The sequence below is a fragment of the Saccopteryx bilineata genome, chromosome 9 (assembly GCF_036850765.1).
Source record: "Saccopteryx bilineata isolate mSacBil1 chromosome 9, mSacBil1_pri_phased_curated, whole genome shotgun sequence".
Lineage (NCBI taxonomy): Eukaryota > Metazoa > Chordata > Mammalia > Chiroptera > Emballonuridae > Saccopteryx > Saccopteryx bilineata.
In genome coordinates, this window is record NC_089498.1 from 82,214,272 (window position 1) to 82,239,143 (window position 24,872).

General features: G+C 55.5%; 1 protein-coding gene across 11 annotated transcripts in view; it reads left to right on the forward strand.

Annotated features, from left to right (window-relative positions):
* Window positions 1–24,872, forward strand: part of ZMIZ1 (zinc finger MIZ-type containing 1) — a 244,863-nt gene that overhangs the window by 169,950 nt on the left and 50,041 nt on the right. Inside the window, exon 1 of one of the 11 annotated variants that reach the window (XM_066243555.1) lies at window positions 2,959–3,056. The exons of 9 other annotated variants lie outside the window; for them this stretch is intronic. The gene's annotated coding sequence lies outside the window, so the exon portion shown is untranslated. Of the gene's footprint in view, window positions 1–2,958; window positions 3,057–3,444; window positions 3,887–24,872 lie in introns of those variants that run through there. One more of the 11 variants, XM_066243554.1, reaches the window with a different exon arrangement.

Consider the following 24,872-nt stretch of genomic DNA (forward strand, 5'->3'; position numbering starts at 1 on the left):
CACTGAGGTCACTCGGAGAGCTCGCAGTGACTGAGCACAGAAGTGGAGCGCTCTTTTGTCTGCTGCCCCTTTCCTGTAGATCCTTATCAAGGCAGGCGCCCAGGGGGTGGAGCAGGCCACTTTGGGCCTCAGGCTTTTGAGCAAATCTTTGGAAGTTAGAGAAGTGGAGTTAGTAGGCAGAAGTTCTTCTGAAGCAGGAACTGGTTGGAGTACCAGGATTTCCTCAGGCTCAGGAGTGTCGTATTAATTAGAGCTTGCTACCAATTGGGCAGGAGAGGGCCTTGAATAGGGTCCGTGCAGACCTTGAAATTAGCATATGAAACCCCTAGCTTTGGCTGGTGAATGGATGCTTGAAAACAATTTGTTTTCCTAATTATACAAATTTGTTAGTGGAGAGTATTTACTTTGGGTGTATGGGCTTACCTGGGGAAAGTAAAAAAACTGTAGATACCTTGCCAGAGAAGCTTACGTATTAGCTTATCAATTCTCTTCTCTTACCCCACCCTAGGGCTTCTCCCTGAGTGGGTCCCTAGAAGGTGGGGGAGGGGGACTGGTGTAGCTGTCTTCTTAGTTTCCCAGGCAGTGCCAAAAGAACCCTCTACCACAGGGGTCGGGAACCTTTTTGGCTGAGAGAGCCATGAACGCCACATATTTTAAAATGTAATTCTGTGAGAGCCATGCAGTGACTTGTGTACATTACACATTATCCAATAAAAATTTGCTCTTGTCCCGGAGGACAGCTGTGATTGGCTCCAGCCACCCGCAACCATGAACATGAGTGATAGGAAATGAATGGATTGTAATACATGAGAATGTTTTATATTTTTAACATTATTTTTTTTATTAAAGATTTGTCTGCGAGCCAAATGCAGCCCTCAAAAGAGCCGCATCTGGCTCGCGAGCCATAGGTTCCTGACCCCTGCTCTAGTGTAAACCTCTGCTCATCCAGTATGAATTCTGGCCTTACTTCCCGAGCAGTTTTTCTGAACTCAGTGTCTGGGCCTGGCCACATAGTACCAACATATACAGGGTATTTCAAGAATGAATCTGGGAGTTCCAAACATCTGGGTCTTTGGTGGTTCAAAAGGCACTAAGGATCAGGTTACTATTGTGAATTATCATTGCACAGAACTTCTGGGAGGGGAGGATCCAGGAGAAATGTGATCTAGTCAGTTGAGGTCTTGACTGTTTGGATTCTGTATAATTGAGGTTTGAGCCTTCACATTATGTTGAAACCAAATTAGTAGTAGAAACCAGGTCTGAGGGACATCTATCTCTGTGTTTTGTTCTGAAAGGTGGACTAAAGTGTGCTGCCCATATGTTTCTGGGTGTTGCGGTAGAGCACTGAGCTTTGGAGTATATTATCTTGGGGATCTGCAGTGGGTACTGGGCCAACCAACCAAAGAGTGAAAGATGGGAGAGTCCTCACTGGGCCATAAGGCTTTTCCCTCATAGGATCCCAAATCCCTGTGGGGCTATTGGCAGGGCAGGGCCCCGGTGACTACCTCCGTGAATAAATAACTGTACTCAAGGAAGATGTGGAAAGGCTCCATAGAGGAGGTGAAATGAGCCAAACCTGGAATTTGTGCAGAGAAGAGAAGTTCTTCCCCTGGCGGCCCTGAGTTTGGCTTTGCAGGAAGGGGATGCCAATTATTCTGCAGGAAGCTAGTTCTTGTCCAAAAGTCAACAAGTTATAAAATCTGAATTAATGCATTTAACCAGATCCTGGGAGGGAAAGCCCCGTGACAACTGCAAAATGCCAATCCCAAAAGTGCAAAGTGGTATTTCAGGTATCAGTGGGTGGGATTAGAGTCTGCTAACTGTTTATTTCAAATAAGGAGTAAGAACATAATTTCTAGATAAGTGATTTGTCTCAGCCACTTCCAGGGCGGTAGGTAGGGCAGACAGGAAGGTATAGGAGCCAGCCAGAGGCTCAGACTGAAAAGGGTGGGGGTGGGGTAATCCTGGAAATAAGTCAGAAACAGCAATGTCAAAGGCTAGTGAACCTGATCAAGTCCACCAGTCTCTGGCCAGGATAGCAATACAGGGCACTCTAACACAGAGATTTTAAGAACGGTTCCAGCTACCTGTATTTAGGATGAATGATGGGGACCCCTTACCTTCCTAATTGTTTGGGGCAGTTAGGTCACCATTCAAGAAACTTTCACTGGCAGGTGGGCCCGGTTGGGGGAGGGGAGCTATAAAATATAGTTTCTCCCAAGACGATGGTAGTGATGGGAAGTGCCCACAAAATAGGGAGAGGCGAAAAACCCTTTGGGTTAGAGAAGCGGGTGGGCTTTCAGGGGTGTCTATGGTGCGGAAGGGTATACAAGGGTAAACTCAGTGCAGCGCCAGGAGCCCATGCGACAGACAGGCTGGAAGGAAGAGGCCGTGGCCACCTACAGGATGCAATGTCAGGAAGGCAGCAGCTCCCGGGCGGGGCGGGGCCGCGCACAGCTGCGGCCCTCGGCTTCTCTAACGCCACTGGCTCCAGGAACTCCCGAAGTCGAAGAGCTCAAGTTTACGTGCGTCCGCTCACCCTGACTCGGATTCCATGCTCGGGGAATCCCAGAGGTGGCAGGGGCCCCTATGCCTGAGAAGATGCCGTGCCGCCTGCCTTCTCCGCCCATAACCCGGTCTGAAAATCCTTTAAACCGCGGTCGCAATCCAGATGCCCCGTTCGTGCCCCGCCCTCTCCTATCCCCTCCCCCCCCCCGCCCCCGTCCTCCCTGGCCGCAGCAGCCTACAGGCCAACTCCCTCCTCTGCCCCCACCCCAAGGGGGACCCTCATTAGCATGACCACTTGGGACAAATCGCTGTAGGGCGGGAGACACCCGAAGTCATCCCCCACCAGCGCCTTCCCGGCGGCCCCCTCGGGCGACAGCGCTCTGGGAGCCCCACTTGCACAAGTGTTGCTTCCAATTAATTGCCTAGACGGGGGAGGGTAGGGGGCCTGGTCGCCGCTCCCGCCCGCAGGCTGGAGAGCCGCTAGTCGGGCAGTGTGTTAGCTCCGCGGCGGCGTGCACCAGCACCACCCCTGCGTGCAAGTTTGAAATGTGAGCTGCCTCCGATTCATACTCGCTCGTGCTCCCTCGCAGCAAAGTGGCTGGGCTGGCGGTCTGCGCGCGGGCGGCGGGCTGGGGGCGGGGGTGCAGACGACGAGGCTCGCGGGCGGGTAGGGCGCGCGCGAGCCGGGGCTCCCTGGAGACGCCGAGGCAGGTCTGCGAGCCTTTCATCTTCCTCCCGCGCTCCTCCTCCCTCCCCTCCCCCGCCGCGGCCCGCCCGGCCTCCCCCGAGCCCCCAAGCCCCACGCGGGCGCACGCTGGGTGGGTGGTCTCGCCGCCGGTGTCCCGGGGCGCGGCGTAGAAGGCAGGCGGTGGGAAGTTTCTTTAGCGCGCCCAGTGCGCCCCCGCCCCCCGCGCGCCCCCGGCCCATCCCCGTCCCCGGAGGGCTGTCGCCTGCGCCCGGGCGCGCGGCTGGCTGCCTTCTCGGCGGCGGCGGCAGCAGCGGCCCCATTAGCGGAGCCTCTGCCTGTGATTGGCTTCGCCCGGGAAGCTGGAGACGGGCGATGAATAATTGATGTGTGCGGTGCGGTAGCCGGACGGCGGCGGCGGTGGCGGGCGGCAGCAAGCGGGAGCGCGGGAGCCTGAGCACCCTTGGAGCGGGCAGCGCCGAGCGAGAGGGCGCCGCAGCTGCGGGGGCCCTCACGCCGCCGCCGCCGCCGCCCGGGCGCGGAGCGGGGATGCAGGCGGCGCCCGCTGCCTGCGTGCAGCCTTTGTTAGGAGCCGGCTGAAACCTGCCCGGAGTCGCTCGCCGCGGCCGCCCCCGGCCGGGCCCCAGCCCCCCGCGGGCGCCAGGGCAGGCCTGCAGCCGGTGCAACTTACAGGTAAGTGCGTGGCTGGAGGGGTTGGCGCCGGGTCGCCCGTGGGCTGGGCCCGGGCTCCCTCTGGGAGCGGGGGTGAATGTGAGTGCTTGTGTGTGACAGAGAAGGACCGGTGCATTGTGGGTAGCACCGTGTGCTGCATGGTGTCAGCCCCGGGCTTGGCCGAGAGAGTGAGTGGCACCGGCATGCACCTAACCGTTTTGTGAGCCCAGAGAAGGGGCCCTCGTTTCTCTAGGAGCCCAGAGCCAGGGTGCACCCCTGCACCCTCTCCCTATAGGTGAAGTGTTGGCTCTCTCTCTAGCAGACATTTTACAAAGCTCAGTCCTCAAAAGCTCCTATTGCAAAAATATGAATGGCCAGGAAGCTTTCTGCGAGGCACCAGCCAGGATCCTTAACTTCAAGCCGTTCCTTTGTCAGATGCAGCCCTAATGCTCAAAGTGTCATATACACCTCTTCCCCACCCCCGAGGAGGGCTGGTGATGCCACCCTTGTGGCAGGGTGCTCTTTGGAGAGGTAGTAGGTGCAAACCAGACTTCTGACAAGTGTTTTCTGGGAGGCCAGAAGAAGGGGGAGAAGAGACTGGCTTGCACTGGAGAGCAGAAAGGAGGCTTTCTAGGGTGCCTAACACCAGGCTGTAGAGATCTGTTTTAAGACCTCCTCAGATCACTGCCCTGAGGCTAAAAGGAGGTCTGAGCACGTGGTTTTGGTGTTGGGACCTTGTTGCCCATGGTACTAGTTAGGTCCCAATTTCTAAATCCAACAGGAAACCAGGAGAGGTCAGGGATTTGACTTTCCCTGCCCTAACCCTTTGCACCAGAGGAGGGAGGTGGTCCCTCCTTAGACTGGCTTCAGCAGACCTTCATTCTCAGGGTCAGGCAGGTACCCTGCCCTTGACTGTCAGGCTGAAGTACCAGCTGGGCACTGGGGACAGCTGGTGGCTCTTCCAGCAGGAAGGTTTTGTGGGGCAGCTGGCAAGCTGTTGGTGGCAGAGTGCTTCTTAAAGGCTCATTCTTGAGAGTGGTTTGCAGACTGGGCCAGAAATCTGGCCCGGGAGTGAGTCAGAGTGAGCAAGGTGTTTCTACCCTGAAAGCAGGGTGACCCCAGGTGGTGAATAGGGACTTAAGCCCCTCCAGTTCTGAGACTCTGCACGTGAAGCCCCTCTCCTATCTAATACAGAGCAAAAGGCCCTGTCGTGCAGTGTGCGGGGGCAGGGGGCCGTGTAGGGGAGCAGTGAGTCTTGGGGTCCATGTGGCTACTAATACACCTCTTCCCTTTTTTGTGTATTAGCCAGGCAGTGACTACCCCCAACTAGCTGGATTCAAGTCTCCTTCTGAGCTATTTTTACCCTGAACTTCCTTAGTGAGAAACCACCAAACAGCAATGCTTTGGTGAGAATCTGGGTCTCTACCGGAAGCAGCAGCCTGCAGAGACTTTGAGACTTGCGTTATAATGCTGTCTTCTGAACAGCTTCCCCATCCACCAGAGCCCCTTCACCTCTCTCTTGCCTCTTGGCTCTCACCACAACCTGTGTGCTCAGGACTTGGGAGCTCCAGTTTCAGATGGGAGAACTGATGAGCTTGAAACCAACTCCCCACTAGGGGATGGAGAAAGCCAGTTATCGCTGTGACTGCTGCAAGGCCTTGACTGAGCTCCATGAAGGCAGGGGCCATAAGTTACTCATCATTGTCTCCCCCAGTGCCCAACATAGTGCCTTGTGGGTGGTAGATACTCAATGACTGCTGAGCGATTGCCGGAGCAGAAGGCTGGTCCAGTGCTGTTTTCCCTCTTGGAGGGGGAGATGACAGAGGGACTGAAAGAGCACTTCTGGATTTAAGTCAGTGTTGACTGAGAACTAAGAACCCAGGCCATGCTCAGTACCTGAGAACTCTAAAATGAGCCCCTAGTCCGGTGTCAGCCAGTCAGACTGAAAGAGGCACTCTCACAGATGTTCAGCCAAAGTCCTGCCTGGGAGCTTCCTGAGGGCTCCTTTTGGATCACGCCTCAGAGAGTAAGGATGACGGAACTCTGCCTAGAACTATACAGTCCAGTACGGTAGCCAGTAGCCACATTTAAAATGTTCAACAGCCACATGTTGCTAGTGGCTGCCAGACACGCAGCTCAGATGATAGACTTCCCACTGCGACAGAAAGTTCCGCTGGACAGCTTTGGCCTAGAAGGTGGAGGCTTAGGACAGAAGTAAGCTGAGGACACTAGTCCCAGAGCCCGCAGGTGTGACGATGCAGGATAAGTCTGTATGATAAAGGTATCTTTCATTTTCTTAGCACTTTATTTTCTGACAGCTTCCCAGCGGGTGGAGTAAAGATAAGCCAGGTGCTCCCATTTCACTTTGCCCAAGGTCACCCAGGAAGTGGCATAAGCTTAAAGTCTCTGACTCCTCTGCCAGGTCTCCGCCACCCAGGAGAGGTCAGCCAGGGGCAAGGGTGGGCAGTCATCCCAAGAGCAGCTCAGACCTCCCTGAGGACTGTCTTGGTGTCTGGTAGGCGTCAGTCTTTCTGAAGTCATCCATCGATCGGGCGGGAGAGCCAGCTCAGCCCCAGTCCCAGGAACAGAGAGTTCTGTGCTGGCAGAGTTGAAAGGAGAGGGAGAGAAGCTCTCTGGGTGAGGGGGGTGTTTACCTTGATCACTGCGGCTTGGTTCCTGGGGGAGAGACTGGCTCTTCCCCACAGGGAAGTACCGTCAGTAGGCCTGGGGCCAGGTTTGTTAGCCCCACCCCAGAGAGAGGTGTACAGGCCCCAGCCCAAGGAGGAGAAGAATTGACGGACATCTCCCACCCTGCCAGTGCCCAGTGCCCCTCATGTCATGGGCCTTCTCTGTGCCACGCTTCCCCCAGAACCCTCAGCTGCAGGAGCAAACTCTCTAGGGCCAGGTAGAGAAGCAGCGGCCTCATGAGAGACCCTGCTCAGGGAAAAACAAGGTCCTGACTCTCGAAGCACTTCCATCTTCTCAGGGAGCTCCTGGGTCACTAACCACAGGCCAGGAAGGACAGTCAGCCCACTGCCTAGATGGGTGAAGGGACTTCCTGCTCCAAGGTCACACAGCAGCACAGTACTGAGTGAAGCTAATGACCTCTCCTGGTGCAGTGCAAATTCCATTTTTCGGTCTGCCATTTTGAACATGAGGTTTCTATAAGATTTAACTGTGCCCTGCTTCAGTGGCCTGCCCCAGCCTGAGGCGAGGTCCGTTTGTGTCTGGGTTTGTCCTCGTACCCCGAGGTGCCCACCTCCTCCTCACTGCAGCTTCTGGCTGCCCGTGGCCCTGAGCTGGCTGAGCGAGGAGGTCTGACAAGGGGGTGGCTCTCTGCCAGGGATCCCAGCACTCCTGAAAGTGGGTCTTCAAGGCCCATCCAGTGGAGCTTGAGGGATGGGAAGACCTTGGGTGACACTCCCAGGTTCCTTGTCTCAAGTGTGGTAGGGTGTGCTACTCAAGGTCCCTGCTCACTGCCTTTCCCTGGAGTCAGGGTGGGCCTCCCTGGGGATGCCACAGGGCTCTTTTCCCCCAGAGTCTGATCTGTCCTGTGTGCCCTTCAAAACTGACTGACTCTCACTGCCCAGAGCTGGGCCTGCCAAATAGTCTACCTCCTTCCTGCCTGAACAGGCTCAGAATGTGGGCCCTTATATGTGCCTCTCAGTAGCCCAGCCATGGCGCTGACTCCTGCTTGGAACCAGCTCTGGGGGCCTCTCCAAGCTTCCACAACCCTGCTGGTTCTCCCACTGCCCCCACCTACCCGTGAGGTGAGGCCAGGCCTTACAAATGCCCAGCCTGGGGCAGTAGTGGGTATTTCATGCACATGTGATGAATTGGAGGCTTTAGCCAGGACACCCAGATTCCAGGTGGCCAAGGCTGCCCAGTCACCCTGGTGACTCAGTAGTGCTAGGGGAAGGCCCAGCCTTTCTTTTGGCTTTGGTTTTACAAAGCTTGCCCAGATAATTCTGACACTCTTGGTGGAAACATAGCTCTCAGGGCCTAGCCCACAAGTGATCATATCTGTGATTGGGTGCCAAATTAGTGTGTGACCTTTGGCAAGTCACTTCCCTTTTGGGGGCCCCTGTTCTCCTCTCTGCACTGAGAGTGTTGCTGTGTTTTCATCTGTAAAAGGGAGTGTTCAACTACTCATCTTATGCTAGAGAGTGGGGGGGGGGCAGACAAAGATAGAAGGAGGCTTGGCCTTGCCTTGGGGTGCTACTTTCAGCATCTGAAATGCAGTGGGAGATACTAAGGGGCAGCAGGGCAAAGGCCCCTGCTCCGCACCCTACGGAGCTGTAGGACGAAGAGGGGAATGGTGATTTCTGGCTGCAACTCTTCCCAGGTGGAGCTTGATTTTAGAAATGGATCGGCTGTTGGTAGGAGGACTTGTAGATGCAAGGGCTGGGAATTCAGAAAAGATGTGGCACTTCAGGAGAGAGAGGATGTCCCTCCAGATGATGTGGAGGTGAGTGTAGAAAGTGGAGCCATCACCGAAAGCCCACTGGGCAGCACAGATTTTATCCTGGGGGGCGTGGGAGCCCCAGAAGCCCCTCAGGAGTGGGGCACTGCTGTTGTAGGCCGGAGTCCGCGCAGGGGAGCGGAGGAGCCGCGTGAGGCTGGAGTTCTGCTGTGAGAGGCCCCTGCCCCTGCTGACGCAATGGAAAGCCTGTCTTGTTGCAGGGTTCCTGTTTGGTGGCTGCCCGTGGTGGGGACCAGGGGCAGCCAGCTCTTCTTTAGGGGCTCCAGGAACTTGGTGGAACTAGTCCAGACCTCCTCATGGCGCCCTCTTTGCTCTCCCAGAAAAAAAGGCCTGTATTTGGGGAGTCTGTCTCCAGTCTCTCAGGGGTTACAGTGAGGCCCAGGAGGTTTTAAATCAGGGTGGACAGTCCCCCAGGGCTGGGACAGGAGGTCACCGGACAGCCTCTGGGCTTGTAGAGTTTGGCCTCACGCCCTCTGCTTCCTGGGTCGGAGCCTGGGGCAGCTGGAGGTTTACAGGCCCGCTCTCCGCCCCCAGGCTGTCCTCCGGTTGGTAGGCTCACCGTGTACACGGATTTAATAGGGTCTGGGTCAGCCCCTACTTGGAGGAGGGAGAGCTGTGAGAATGGGGGCGGGACAGAAGCACCCAGGAACCCTTCTTTTTGTCTCTCCATATACCTGCTTCCAGGCCCCCCCAGCAGTCGCCACCCAGAGCCTCCCCTGGCCCCCCACCTCCGGCACACACGCAGACACAGGCCCCTGTCTCTCTGCATCCCTTTGTGTGTCCAGGACCCACAACTGTACATCAGTCTGTCTATGTGGTTACTTTCCCACCCAGGTGTCACCCCGCTAGGTTGTGAGTGGTGGGACGGGACATCCGTCTCTTGTCTTAGTGCTGGGTACTCAATAAATGTCTCTTCAGTGACCACCCAGAGCATAGGTGGGTCGCGGCAAAGGAAGTCACCGAGGAAGAAATGAAGAGGCCCAAGTTCTTGGCCAGCTCTGGCTTTCTAGGTCAACCGTGTGACAAGCAGGAGCCCTTGTCAGGACTCCACCTGTAGGAAGAAGCACTGGATTTACTGTGCATCCCTACACAGCCACTAGTCACATGTGGCTATTTAAGTATATGTTAAAAAAAATTAAATTAAAATTTCAGTTCCTCAGTATCAGTCCAGCCACAATGCAAGTTTTTAGTAGCCCCATGAAACACAGTGCAGAGGTTGAACATTTCCACCAGCACAGAAAGTCCCCTTGGACAGTGCTAAGCGTGAGGGTCTGTATAAGGACCTTCGGATCCCTCTCATTGTGGTTCTATCGGGAGGCGGAATCGTAGGTCCTGAAAGATGCAGGGGCTGTTCCAACCCCCAACCTCCTCGCACGGGGCCTGGAGCTTCCTCCTGTCTTTTCCATCTTTTCCTTTTCCAGAAGGACCTCCCTGCCCCGCCCCCCAGGGCTCTTAAAATGGGGCCACCCAGTGTCTTTCCCAAGACAGTGTCTAGAGTAATTATGAAACCCACATCTGTTGTTTACTGGGTGATTTGGTAAGTCACTTAACTTCTCTAACTCTCTTTCTTCTAATCAATAAAATAGAGCTGCCCTTACCTGCTTCTGCCTGGCACGGTTGCAATGGGTCATACATGACATGGGCTGAGGGCACTTATCTCAGTGTCTGGCACATAGTGATTGCTCAGTACGTAGCTCTCATTACTAATCAGGTTGACTTGATTCTGCATGGCAGACATTTAGCTCCCAAACCAGCTAAGCATTAGGTTTTTCTTGAGTTCTTGAGCGCTCGAGACTGCCTTCTTTCTTGTCCCAGCTCCACCTGGAGCCTCGGTTTCCTTGTCTATAAGATGATCCTCACACTGTGTTGTGACCAGACAGACCTCCCTGTGTTCCCCTCTGGTATGAGCATGACTACTGCGACAGGAGAGCCTGAGAAAAGGCTGATGGGGGAGGAAGGGGTGCGAGTGTCCCTTTTTCTGTCCTGAGGAGAAGCTGCAGGTCTATCCCCCAGCGGAAGCTGTCTGGGAGGTCCCAGTGTGTGTCCTAGCCCTGAAGGAAATATGCATGGGACACACACACACACACACACGCACACACGCACACACACACACACACACACACACACACACACACTTTCATTTCCCTCCCTCTTGAGGAGGTATACCTTGGACTTCTGAAGCCCTCCAGTGATTTTCACAAGAACTTCTCTTCTACCTTCTGAGGTCTACATAGAGTTTGCTGGGGTCTGTGAGCCCCCAAATTGCATTTTCTGAGTAGAGAGCCCTTGAGCTGTGCTATGTTGAAGTAGCTCTTGGGGTAAGTCCGTGGGGCCAGGCCTGGCTTCCCGCTGTCCAGAAGGATTCAGGAAAGAAACTCAGGGAAGGGAAATTCTAGGAATTGCTAGGAAGTCCCAGGAGCCAGAGCGCTGCTTCCTCTCTCCCCCTGGGCCTCTACACAGCTCTGTGCTGGGTGCTGGACTCGGGAGGCAGAGACGCCCTCAGCTGGACCTGCGGAGCGGAGCATACAGGGAAAGTGCAGGGCAGCTGGCTGGGGCTGGGCACCCTCAGGGAGCTTCCCCTCAAGTGGGTATGAGGGGGTTCCAGGTGAGGAGGACATGGCCCTTCTGCAGCTGCCCCTGTTAGGGGCCGGAGGCTCTCTCCCTTCGAGGTTTTTTTCTCTTGACCCTTGCTCACCATTATTGTTCTTCCTCCTCTCCTGTGCATGCACTGAGACCTCTCACCTTCTCCAAGCCTCAGTTTCCTCATCTGTAAAATGGAATAGTACCTACTTCGCAGCATTGTGGGAGCATTAAAGAGTGTATTCCAGCTATAGCTCTGTCATGGGTCTCAATGCATGTGCGCAAAGCCCATTCCTCTGGGGACATGTCCTTCTGTTTCTAATCCTCCATCGCAGCCAGAACTTGTCAGAATGCACTCCATCTCCACTGCCCACAAGCCCGTGTGAGTTGCCCTGAGAAACCCCAGATGCAGCCCCCTGCCTCACCTCTGAGCCCCCCAAGCTTTTGGCTGAGGCTCAGGGCTCCCTCAGCATTTGCTAAGAGAAACATGCAGCTTTTCTGCAGGGCATGAGGGCTTGTGAACCTTCAGGTGTGTCTGCTTCTCGTTTGCTCACAACAGGCCCTAGAGCTGAGCGGGCCCAGAGTTGCCCTGGGTGGGGCACATACCACACTGTCCTGTGAGCTCTGGGCAGCAACACTCAAAGCAGTGAACACATTATTGGATTCAAGGCAGCCGCAGCCTTAACCACTGGATCTCTAGTAACTTCTGGTGCCCCTCCCCACCCCAAGGTAGTAGCCCAGCCCAGGGAGGCAGGCACCCAGAGGTCAGCATCAGGCCAAGAAAGGGGGTATGGGCCAAGCATTTGCTTCCCTTTGAGAGCACAGGCTCTGGCTTCTTCTGTCCAGGCCACGCTGATCCTTGAAATAGGGATGGTTCTTCACCCTGTCTGTGCCCCTGCCCAAAGGCACCAGCGAGCAGCAGGCAGCCCTGGTGGGCAGGCTTCTGCTGGGCAGAAGGAGCATCCTTGCCCAGCTCCCGTTCTGACCCAGCACCCCCACCTTATCCTGGAATTAACCGTCCCCAGGATTGGACCCATCAGGCAGATAATCCTCTCAGAGCTTTGTGCCTTCTCTGAGAGAGACATGCAGTGACCTGGGCGAGATCTTGGTCCTCTGCCGTGGAGATTGCTTCCCAGGCGGTGGCTTCCTGATTGCCTCGTCGTCCCTTGCAGGAGTGTGGAGTGCTTCCTGTGGCTGTCCCTGGACAGGCCTGCCCCAGGCTGGCCTCTCTGGCCTGTGGCTGTCCCTGGACAGGCCTGCCCCGGGCTGGCCTCTCTGGATGCCTCCCTGGTCTTAGACACTGGTTACCTGCAGCTTTGCTGGCACCCACCCAGGTGATCTACAGTGGGATCCTTTCTCTGCCCCTTGAGTTGCCTCTTCTATAAAATGGGGGTGCCTTTACTTCGCAGACCCATTGTCACAACAGGAGCTGCTGAGTGGTGTAGGTATCCCGCTGAGGGCTCTGCATGCACAGCCTCCATGCAATGTGCTCACTAGTACCCATGCCTGTGGCCCCCTGGCTCACTGTACGGTAATCACAGCACTCAGTAAAGCCCTCAGGTGAGCAAGAACATTGTATTTCTCAAGTTCAAGGATACAGCTCATTCATGTATGAATGTTCCACATTCAAATGAGCTGTGGTACACATGGTAGTACACACTAATATGTTTTGAATGAGTGACTAAAGATGAAGAGCTGGCTCTGAGTGGGGCCCTATGGGGAATGTGCGAAATGGCAGGGCCCTTATCCTCTGGGAGCTTCAAGTCCCAAATGAAGATGTCAGAGCTTGAAGGAAGGTATTGGGTGTGCGGGGCTGCACGTGTGCCTGGGAGGGAAGTGGGGAGAGCTTGTTGGAGGGGCTGTGTGCTGGAGAATAGTTATAACATGGAACACCTGAAAACGTTACATGTGGTTTGCATCTGCATACATATGTCGTGTTCCCGTTCAGGTGAACACGTGTGCATCTGTGTGGACACGTGCAGGGCATTCACAAAGTGAGTGATTGTTGGGTGAGTGCATATGGAGGTGTTCTCATGGATCTGTGGGTCTGTGCGAACACAGGGGATGCGTGAGTACGTTCTGATTGCGCTGGGACACATCGGCGCCCGAGTCATCCATCCCCACCATGTAAGGGGGAGGCAAGGCCGGGCCGTGTGACCTCAGGCAGGGCTATGCTGCCACAGCCTCCACATCAGACACGGATGTGTACAGCATTGAGCCTGAGGTGGCTGTGAGGACCCGCTGAGTCCACATGCCTGGCACCAAGGATGCGTTTCATGCTAGTTGTTATCATCATGCTGAGGAAGGAGGGATGGGGGCCCAGGACTCTGAGAAGGGATGCCAGAATAGATGCGGTCACTGTGATTGGCCAGGCCTGTGCCCTCCCCAGTGCAGGCAGGCCCTTAGCCCACTCACACCAGAGGGCAGACCTGGAGCTCGGGGAGGGGGCTCACCTGAGGCCTGGACATTTCTCGGCATACTACCCCGTGCCCCCAGATGGCCAAAAGCATCTGGCCCGACGGCATTGCTCCCTCCACCACTCCAGGGACTGGGAGAAGGGCCTGGAAAGGTTGCTGGTACTGATCCTGGAAGGCCCATCCCATCCTTGAGAAAGTGACTGGACCTTTCTAGACCCCCAGCAAAGGGTGTTCCATGGCTTCCCTAGGGAGTGGGCTCTGGCTGGCCACAGCTGCTTCTCTGCCTGTCTGAGGGGCAAGAATGCTGTGCACAGTTACAGTGCATCCTGTGACTGAGACTTTCAGACTGTTGGTCTGTCAGAGCACTGCAGTGTCAGGACCACCATGTTCCACTTACCAAGAAGGCTCTCGCCTGTCAGGGTCCCTTCATTCCCCATCTGTGAAAAGTGGGGTTGTTGATTCCTATCCTCTTTAGCACCAGGATTAAAGGAGCTGGGGTAGGCTGGGACTTTGAGCCTTCACAGATTTGTCTCAGCAGCTCCCTTGGTGGAGGGTGGGAGCCATTGCCCCTCACCCTTGGTGACCAGGCTCCCTCTCCAGCCTGCCCTGGCCCCTTCCCACAGAGCCACCATGTCATGCTGCCAGCCCTGAACTCACCTAGGTGACTCTTCCCCGTTGAGGGGGTTGGGGGAGGGGAGGAGACTACCCTGGCCAGGGGGCCTTACCCTGAACTCCTCACCCAAGGACCTGACTTCAGAATGCTAAGCCAACAGATGTCAGGGTTACAAGTTGGAGCAGGAAGTAAAAATATCTGATCTTTTTTTTTTTTTTTTTTTAAATATTTTATTTATTGGTTTTTTAGAGAGAGAGGAGTGAGAGAGAGAGACAGAGAGAGAGGAAGGGGGAGGAGCAGGAAGCTTCGACTCCCATATGTGCCTTGACTGGGCAAGCCCAAGGTTTCGAACCAGCAACCTCAGTGTTCCAGGTCGACGCTTTATCCCACTGCGCCACCACAGGTCAGGCAAAATATCTGATCTTTTGAGAGCACGTCAGATACTTCTGAGTGGGGAGATAGGGGAACCGAGGGTGGGAGTGTGGGAGAATCAGAGTGAAGTTCAAGCTCCAACGCTGGCCTTCGCCTTCAGCGTGTACTCATTGCCTACCAGGAAAACTTACCTCCCTGACTGTGCCTGAGCAGGTGCTGGGGTCCAGACCACAAGATCTGGGACTTGGTTAGGGACCCCTGAGCAGAGCAAGGATGAAACTCTGACCCCAAAAGAGATCTAACATGCCCCGTGTGGTCACGCAGACTGCACATACCGCCACTGACACACGTACATGTGTACTGTCCACCCTGGCATGTCCCTCTCTGTTGAAACAACTTCAGTGTAACATAAATTCTCACCTTAGCCAGCTTTGTTGTGAATGTTGAATGACTATCACTGGTTTGTATATACTTCAGAAGCAGAGCCCCCAGGGAAAAGTCATCTTTTTTCTTAAGCTGAATCTTGGAAGTACAATTAGGAGTGATTGTTCCACTTCTAAGGTTTTCTAGTGGCTTCCTGGAATGCCCTGCTGAGCCTCTAATTAGGGAGCTGGGGCACCCCAGTTCAGGGGCCAGCTGGGCTGGGGTTGACCTGTTGGAGGGCCAGGCCCAGGGCAAGTTCATGATCTGAACCCACAGCCAGGAGGGCCTACAGAGGTGAGGGATGGTCCTCTCCTTTATTCAAGGAGGACCGAGCCCACCGCTGGTCACCCAGGGCCCCGGCTGCCTGTGAGACAGCGTGCAGGCACGGCAGCAGAGTTGGGGTGCTCTGGGCTAGAGGGGAGCCACGTCATCGGGTCGGGGGCCTCCTTGCTAATGCTGCCACTGATGGGAAGGCTGCTGAATGTTGTTCTCGCTCTAGCCATCAGGGGGTCACCTGGATAAGTTATCACCTGCCCAATCCCCACATACTGTTGAGGAAAAGGGCTCAGAAAGCCAAAGCAAGCTGCTGAAGTCACTGAGCCAGGTCTGTGGGCCACCAAAGTCCTGTGTCGCAGTCAGCGTGACATTCAGCACCATGGGGCCTGAGAGCGGAGGGTCCAGTTGGTGGGGAAAGTCTTCCCTGGAGAGAAGAATCAGAACCCTATAGCTGGAGGGCAGATTAGACCAAGTGGAAAGGGTACAGGCAATGCAGGAAGAGAGCAGAGGTTAAGCACATCAGCCTGCAAGCTTTGGAAACCAAACACCTACTACTTTTTGCCATAGTTGTGATTTTTAGCACTTGTCCAGTGATCTCCATGCATTTTTGCTGGGGAAGAGGGTGTGTAGTTGAAAAGACATATGCCTTGCAGCCAAACTCAGCCTGCAACCTAGAGATTTGTCTGATCTGCACATAACAGCTGGCGCCTGCTTGCTCCCTGCGGGGCCTTGGCCTCCAGCCTGGGCCGGCTTAGTCCTGTGGTGCCGTGGAGTGCCCTGGCTGCCCTGGGCGCTGTTGCCCCTCACCCAGTCCCAGCCTGTTCCCTGCAGCCTTGGGGAGGGTCGGGTTTCTGCCCACCAGGTGGGCAGCCCCCAGTTGCCCACAGCAGCAGTTCAGCTCACAACACTGTCCTGCTTCTGCCACCTGAGCCCCCCAGGTGCCATCTGCCACCCTGTTCTCAGGCAGTCCTGGGGTAGGGGCAAGGAGAAGGCAAGCAGATCCCAAATGGGGCAGGTAGTACCTGCCTGGCACCTCGGATGTCCCCACCTCTCCAGGAGTGGGTGAGAGCAGGTCTGGTCAAGTGTGGGTGTGTGTTAAAGGGACCTTGTATCTCAGCATCTCTGCATGTATGAGCAGTGGGGTCTTTCTGGGCATCTCTCTGGATCTGTGGATCATACCATCTCTATCTCAAGCCTAGCCATTCCTTAGGCATTCCTACCTGCCTCGCTGTGTCTCGTTGCTTCTCCACTTGTACCTGTCACATCTCTCGTGCTATCTCTGTCCCTGCCTGTCTCTGTCTCGGTCCTGAGCTGATGAGAGTGCCTTTACCATAAGAGGCACCACATTGGATTGCTCTACTTAATTTCATTTTCTCAGGGCTCCAACTCACAAAAAATAAACCCTCCCTCCCCACCCCTACACTTTTTTGATTTAACAAGCCTGCTGGAAAACAATAGTGATTTCCGCACGGATCATAAACAGAAGCGATTACCATACAATTACAGCCTGAACCATCAGCCTCAATGCAATCACTGAGCCACATTGTAAATCGGAAGACAATTGCCTGCAAAATTACCCCCGAATTGGTTTAAGTGGCAACACAAGAGTGTTGGCATTGGGGGAGGAGGGGAATGCTGGGGGTCCTGGCGGCAGAGGGTTCCCATTGGGGAGCTCTCCGAGTCTTGCCTTGAAGGGACTGGCTTACTAGGGAGAGCTGCCCACCACCTTCCCACCCTATTCTTTTACTTTCGGTTACTGCTCCCTGCACATCTTGGCACAGTTTGTTATAAACTCATTTAGACTAATGTGTGAGTGGCTAAGTATACCTACAACTGAGATGACAGAGAAGGGTGCATCTAGGGGAAGGTGTTTCAGGCAGGCTTCCTGGGCTCCCCTGGTATACTTCTCTCACCATCTTCCATCTCCCATCTCATCTCTGGCTCTCCCAGGTCACCTTGTCCCTGAAGCTCTTCTCCTGGTCTGGTTCCCACCTCGCTGCCTTCCCTCCCCCATCTCTCAGACTGGTGGTGATCTCCTGCCAGGAACCTCCTACATTCCACCCAGGGCAGCCTGCTCCCTCCTGCAGCTGCACCCAGCTGTAGGCCACAGTGCCCAGCCCAGGGGGCCGGGTCGGTCCACGGCTGGGAGCTTGCCACGCACGGCTGCAGCAAGTTCCGAGAGAGGCTCCCAATGTGTGTCACCAGTGACCAGGGCCTGCCGCTTCCCAGCCTCTGGTTTTATGAGAAGTCTCCTGCCGGCAGGACTTCTCTCCGGTGTCTGAAGACAGACTGTTACCCTCCTGCTCTTCCTGCAGGGAGCTTGTCTTCGCTTGGGAGGCTGCTTCTCTCCAGGGTCACGCTGCTCTGAGCTCCTGGGAAGCCTGCCCACTTAGATTCTATCAGGTTTGTTCACATCTAGGTTATAAGTGCTTTGGCATGTCTCATCTGATCCTCACCAAAGGGTTTTCACATGCTTATGATTTTATGCTTTGTTTTCTATATAAAGAAAGGAGACCCCAAGGATGACGCGGCTCATACCAGGTCACACAGTCGATCCTTGAGGAGTGAAGTCTCAGACCGCTGTAGGAAAGCTGCTCCTTGCCAGGCCTGGGGACAGAGGCTGGGGCCGAGGGCAGGGGAGCGACTCACCTGGTCTCTGACCTGCCCTGAGACCTCAGGCACAACCAGGAGTTTGAACAGGGACCTGTGGGGGGCTGCGTTCTGTTCACACGTTCATCTGTACCTCTCATCCTCACCGCAGCCCTGGGAGGGGACTTAACTCACCCAGGCCCTCATATTCATTCCTGGTTCCAGAAGCTGGTTTGACCCCATCTGCCAGCCTTCTCTTCCAGCCTGTGCTCACTGACATCCAGTAAAGCAGGAGGAAACCTGAGCTCTCTGGTCCGAGTATCCCTGAGGCTCTCTGTCTGTTTTCCCTGAGCACTGCAGAAGCCTCAGGTCCAGCCCATCTGAGTTAGTATATTTAAAACCAAAAATTCTGTTGGTGGCTCGAGCTCTGCCTTGTGCTTGGAGGGGCCTCCAAGCTGCCCTGGGCTGGGGCATGCTGGGCAGGGCTTGGCTTAGGGGTGACACCGGGGTACCCCTGTGCCTGGCACCCACCTCCTCAGTGCTGGCATTGGGAGGATCCCAGTTCAGAGGAGAAGCTGGCTGGTGCAGCGTCCGCAGGCCGAGGCGGTCAGGGAGAGGGTGCCACCACCACTTGGCAGACCTGCCCTCACTCGCCCCGCCCCAAGCCTTGCTGTTCCTGGGGAGTGCGCCTCCTGGGTGGCCAGGTGCCCAGTGAGAAGATGGGTTCAAAGCCATCTCTACCTAGGCACCTCACTGCTTTTTCTTTAAAATGGGAGCCTGATGGTGCCCTGCTGGACTATGGACAGCAAAGGTGACTATACTATTAGTTCAGTGTTTTCAGGCCATCCTTGGCCTCAGACTGCAGCCCTCCCTTTGAGAGGCAAGGGGCCCAGCCTTGGGCGAGCACTTGCCACGTGCAGAGCTTCGCACTGGGCGTTTTAAACCTGCCTGGTTGACTCTTCACTACAACCGGAACAGGCAGCAGCCATTGGGCTCGCCATTGTCCAGCAGTGGAGCCCCAGCCCCAGGTGGCCATTTACACTTAAATGTAACAAAGTCAAGTTAAACAGAATGTAAAACTCAGCTCCTCAGTCACACTGGCCACATTTCAAGCACTTGCTTGCCATATGTGGCCGTCAGTGGCTCCCGGGCTGAACAGCACAGATAGAGGAAGTTTCCGTCATTGCCAAGTTCTGTTGGACAGCGCTCCACTGTGTTATCCCATTTCACGGGTATGCAGTTGAGGATTAAGTGACACAGCCCACTCTGGGCCCAGCTGGAGGAGAGGGGCCTGGTCACAGACCTGGGCCTATCAGATGTAGGGCACATGGAGCTCTGCTCACTGCTGGCTCAGACACTTCCCTTTTCACACACCCTCTGTGGGCTCTTCAAGGACAAGGCCTGTGTTTGCTCTGTTCCCCCAGTGCCCAGCCCAAGGCCTGCCCCAGGGTGAGCAGCATCCGTTGAGGAGATGGCAGAATGAGCTGCCTGCTTAAACTTAGGGGCACGCTTCCCTCCCCTCCTGCAAGAGGGGGCACAGAGCCAGCTGCTGAGGAGTGATGGATGGCCCCTCGTCCGAGATAAATGTGGCAGTCAAGGTAATCGGATTGTGTGTGACGGTCTAATTTGTAGTCGAGGGTAGGAAGCGCCCAGCCATGCCTCACCCCAGCCGCCCATATTAGTTTAATCAAATGTCCAGTATCTAAATGACTGGGCCCTGGTGATGGATGATGTGAGCTTTGTTAAATGCTCTTGCCCTGTCAAGCCAAACTTCTCAAGGCTCTGCCAGACCTGTGGGCTCTTTAATTTGTATTTCTTCCTCGGTTATCTCCGCATGGGGCAGGGAGAAGGGCTGGGGCTCTTCTGTCTTAAGGCTCTGCTTTTTCGGGAGGAGGAAGAAGCCAGGGCTGGGGGACAAGTGAGATGCAGTCAGCTTCCACCTCCTTTGAGTAGACTTCCTGGCTGGCTACACACAGCCTGAGGAGCCTAACTCCCTAGGACCCTTGACCTGGGCCTTGTCGTGGCTGCTGTCTCTCCGGGACTCTTCCAGCGCCCTGGGCTAGGCTTTTCGTTCTCTTGATGAGGTATTTTGGAATGACGGAAGTTGTTGGCTTTAATGTTGGAAATTTGTAATCTTTTCCTTATGACTGACTAATGCTTGTTATGTCCTTTTAGGGAATCTTCCTTAATCCCAAGGTCATGGAGACAATCTCCTGTATCATCTTCTAGATAAAGTATAGCTTTTTGGAGGTTTTTTCAGTCTGTGGTGTGAGGTAGGGGTCATGTCTCCACTCTCGTCATTCTGAGCATATGCTGTATGCCTCAGACCAGGCTGAGTGCTGGGAGAGACAAGAGAGAAAGGCAGAATCCTGTCCTCCAGGAGCGACCGTCTGTTTAAGCTGAAACATACATTCTTAAGAAGCAGGTTGGGAGCAGCATGTCTAACACACCAGCCTTAGTGTCGGTGGGATCTGCCTGTCTGAGCTGCACCTGTGCCCAGCCCCCATCGATGCGGACTGTGGCCACGTGTCAGGCATTGTTCTAGGCACCGAGGAATGCAGCACGTGGAAATCCCTGCAGTGCGGGGAGTGGGGCATCAGGTGATAAAAAGATAAAAGGGGGAAGGTAGTAAGTGCTATGAGAACGATTAAGCAGGGAAGGGGACTAGAGGGAGTCAGGCAGCGGGGGTGGCATTGCAATCTATAAGCTGGGAAGGTCAGGGAAGCCCTTGCTGAGGAAAGAGTAAGGATAAGCCGAGAGGGGTGAACCACACAGGTATCCAGGGCACGGGCCTTCCAAGCAGACTTTGCAACGGCCGTGAGGTATGTGAACAACAGAACAACTCTGCAAGGAAACACCAGAGCCACTCACGTGATTCCCCTGTGAGAGGAAGTAGGCAGCCAGGCTGGGATGGGAAGACTTTTTCAGTTCATACCTTTTGTCTAATTCTGTATATTTTTAATCACGTCCACACATTACTTCTTCAAAATAACATTTTAAGGTTAAGGGAGGGTGGTGAAGTGTTCAGTGAGGTGGAACCATCAGATTAATGGGAAAGTGGGCCTTAATCCCTCTCCCTCTCCTGCTCTCTATCTGAAATGTTAGTTTTCTAAGGAGAATAGCTTTGTGGAATAGATCTCACTCTTCTCCTTGTTTTAGCTGGTTGTCCTTGGGTAGGTTTTTTAGCCTCTCTGAGCACCAGTTTTCCCCTGTGAAATGGGGCTAGTGATCTCCACTCCACAGGAATATCGGGAAAAAAACAAGAAGAGGCATGTGTCGAGTTTCTGCCTGGCCTGGAGCTGACCTCTGTGGGGACATGTCCCTGCACGGCCTGTCTGTCTGCAGGACAAAGGCAGAGAATAGATTCCTGGTCTCAGGTTCTCCAAGGGCTCCAGAGCCCAGGAAGGCCCAGGCTCTGGACTCCAGGCCTCTCGGAGGCAGGCAGATTTGCTCTGGGCCCCAGGCTGACAGCCATCCGAAACCCCGTGGCCCTGCCAGGTGGTCAGATGTATGGCCCTTCAGAGCCCCTCAGGAGCCAGGTTGCCCAACTGGTGCGAGCTGGGCTGGGGCCATCTGGTTGTCCGGCTCTGACCACCTTCCCTGCCTGGCATTTCCTTCCTTCTGGGTGCTGGGTTAGTTTTGCATGACTTCCATCAGAGGCAGAGGCACAAATCTGTTGGCTGCAGGGAGAGAGCAGGAGCCGGAGTGGGGAGAAGGGTGAGAGCTGCATGGTGATTAAACACTGCAGAGACCTAAACAAATGGTGCTGCTCGGGAAGAGGAATGGGAGCTAGCCAGAACTGCAGATGGCTCGGGCTGATGTCTGCCCCCTGCCTGCGCTGACAGCTGCCCCAGGGCCGCTTCCTGAGAGCCTCAGCGAGCTGAGTGAGCCTGCAAGACCTAACTCAGCCCTTGAGCACCATGAGGGTGGCCCCAAGACGGAGGACGCAGAGCCACGCAGCCGACTCACTGGCGAGTGGCGGAGCTGAGCACTTGCACGGGAGGCAGCAGTGGTGACCTCACAGGAGGCAGGCTTGCATGAGATTTCATGTGACGTGCTGAGAACAGTGCTGTGCCTGAACCAGGTCCCCCTCTGTGTGTGGCTGCCACTGTCAGGATTGCCTCATGACACTTCACAACAGCTGGGTGAGATAGGTTGGCACGCAGGTGAAGAAACATAGATGTACACACCTGGTCCTGCCCAAGTTCCCAGCTAGTAGATAAGAGCCAGGTACGCCCACTTCTGACTCCTGCCCAGTGTTCTTTCTCTCGTACCAAGGCCAGGAAGAGAATCCAGGGTCACACCTCCAGGGCTTTGAATACAGAAATCGGGGAGGTCAGCATCAGTGGCCAAGACCATCATCTCCTGGCCTGAGAGCTTATGTGCATTCTGAACCCAGAAGGGGAGAGAGAAGGGTGGCTCCTTCCCCCACCCCATCCCAGCCGTTCCCACAGCATTAAATGACCACGGAGTTCACCCATCATTCTAGACCAGGGGTTTTCAAAATGTGGTCCCCAGATCAGCAGTACAAGCATCACCTGGGAATTGGCTAGGAATGTCAAGTATTAGCACCCAGACCTGCTGAATTAGACACCCTACTGGGTATGAGGTGCAGCACTGTATTTTAACAAGCTCCCAGGTGATTCTGATGCACGAGTAAAACTGGCAACCCCTGGCCTACAGACCGAGGCGGTTCAGTCCTGCCCTGGGACCTCATCATCCGGGACATAGATTCACCCAGACATCACCCAGGTGTGTTATGCTCTGAGGAACAGGTGCAGCCAGGAAGCACTAGATGTAAATGGAATTCTATAAATGATTCTTATTTTCATTGCAACAAGGCAGCTGGATATTTAAAGAAACCTTACAGAGAATCATTTCATCATGTCAGGAGCTTCTGCAAAGAGAAAGCTCCGTTCTCGTTTCCTGCCCCACCCCCACGTGTTCTGTAAATTCAGTCTGTCAGTTGGTGTCTACCTATGCGTAGCTAAAACAAGTAGAGTGTGCTAAAAGAATGGCAAAAAATAAATAAACAAAATAAAGAGTAAAAGAATGTCGAGTAGTCTTGAAAATGCACAGGTACCCATATGGTTTAGAAGAGATCAGTGGGATAAATGAAGGCCAGTCTGGCATCCTGGGCAGCTGGGCATCCACTGCCAACCCCTGCTGGGCACCTGGAGAGGTCATAACAGCTAGGCATGGGTGGTTTCCAGGGTTCCTCCTTCAAACACTCACATTCAGGGCTCCGTGGAGGAGTGGAGTGACCAGCTTGGAAGCGTGCAACGTGCAGGTGACCCTCTGCTCTTGCTGGATTAAGGGACGAGAGAGGAAAGCCCTGCCATCTGGCTTTGGGTAGAGAACCCACGGAAAGTTGTCATCTCCTGCAGTGCAGTGTCAGGAGGGAGCATCTGCATCTGCCACCGAATGCACCCACGGGCCAGGGTGTGCCCCTGGGCTAAAGCCCCTGCCTAGTGTCCAGAGTGACTGCAGCTGCAGCGGGAGCCCTGCTGCCCCTCTCAGCCGGCTGGCCGCCTGCGGCCCAGGCCTCACCTCACAAGCCTGCAGTGAGCAGGGAGGAATCACTGTCTATGTTTCTGGCGCCAGGAACCTGAGATTCTTGGAGATTAACCAGGTCACCCAGCCAGGGGAAGGAAGCGGGGAAGGAGGGATGGTGTGGGGGGTACAAATGGTGGGAGGCAGGAGAGCTGGGGGTGCCGTCAGCAGGTTTGCCCTGAACTTGCTCTTTCTCAGGACAGTGACCTGAACCCAGCTCTTAGTAGTCAAGGATCACCTGACAAAGTTCTGCCCACACCGAACCCCTCTCCTGCCCCCGTCACTTCAGTCGTTGTTTAGGGCTGGGAAGTTTTCCAGGAGGTTCCTCTGCAGAAGCAGAGGTGTCTGGGATCGGCAGCTCCCCAAGGCCTGGTCTCTGCCCAGGACCCCAGGGAGGTCTCTGTGCTGGCTTCGTTCGCCCAGGCTGGCTGGCCCTTTGAGAGTCCTGGGGTTTGTCCCTGGCTCCTGGCTTCCCTGGGCAGAGCCAAGGGCCTGGGGTCAAGGAGAATGGAGAGAGCGCACAGCGAGGCCTCCCAGCACTCAGACCCCGGCCCTCTTGCCTTCCACGAAGGTGGACGGCCGTGGTGTTTCGACTCTGGGGTCTCATTGACCCTGGGAAGGAACTGGCCTCACTCCGACCTCTTATGCTAGGAGCAGAAGGACACACCAAACTGCAAATAGCCAGCGGGAAACCTCAGAGAAGTCAGTTACCCGGAGAAACTGATGCCCGCAACCCCTCCTTACCCCCCAGCTCCGTGAGAGCACGTTTGGGCAGTGGTGCTCAGCCCCCAGGAGAAACTCTATGTACAGAATAGGAAATAGTTTACTCAGGTGGAGACTGCTGGAACGAGGGACATGGCTCCAGGCCTGCGAGGCAGAGCAGGTGTGGCTCAGGTCTGGTCTGGCGAGTGCACTGGGAGCGTGTCCATGCCGAGTGCACTGGGAGCGTGTCCGTGCGAGTGCACTGGGAGCGTGTCCGTGCCGAGTGCACTGGGAGCGTGTCCGTGCGAGTGCACTGGGAGCGTGTCCGTGCCGAGTGCACTGGGAGCGTGTCCGTGCCGAGTGCACTGGGAGCGTGTCCGTGCCGAGTGCACTGGGAGCGTGTCCGTGCGAGTGCACTGGGAGCGTGTCCGTGCGAGTGCACTGGGAGCGTGTCCGTGCCGAGTGCACTGGGAGCGTGTCCGTGCCGAGAGCACTGGGAGCGTGTCCGTGCCGAGAGCACTGGGAGCGTGTCCGTGCCGAGAGCACTGGGAGCGTGTCCGTGCCGAGTGCACTGGGAGCGTGTCCGTGCGAGTGCACTGGGAGCGTGTCCGTGCGAGTGCACTGGGAGCGTGTCCGTGCGAGTGCACTGGGAGCGTGTCCGTGCGAGTGCACTGGGAGCGTGTCCGTGCCGAGTGCACTGGGAGCGTGTCCGTGCCGAGAGCACTGGGAGCGTGTCCGTGCGAGTGCACTGGGAGCGTGTCCGTGCCGAGTGCACTGGGAGCGTGTCCGTGCGAGTGCACTGGGAGCGTGTCCGTGCGAGTGCACTGGGAGCGTGTCCGTGCCGAGTGCACTGGGAGCGTGTCCGTGCGAGTGCACTGGGAGCGTGTCCGTGCCGAGTGCACTGGGAGCGTGTCCGTGCGAGTGCACTGGGAGCGTGTCCGTGCGAGTGCACTGGGAGCGTGTTCGTACTGTAGGAAGAGCATCTGTGCCTCCCTCTCC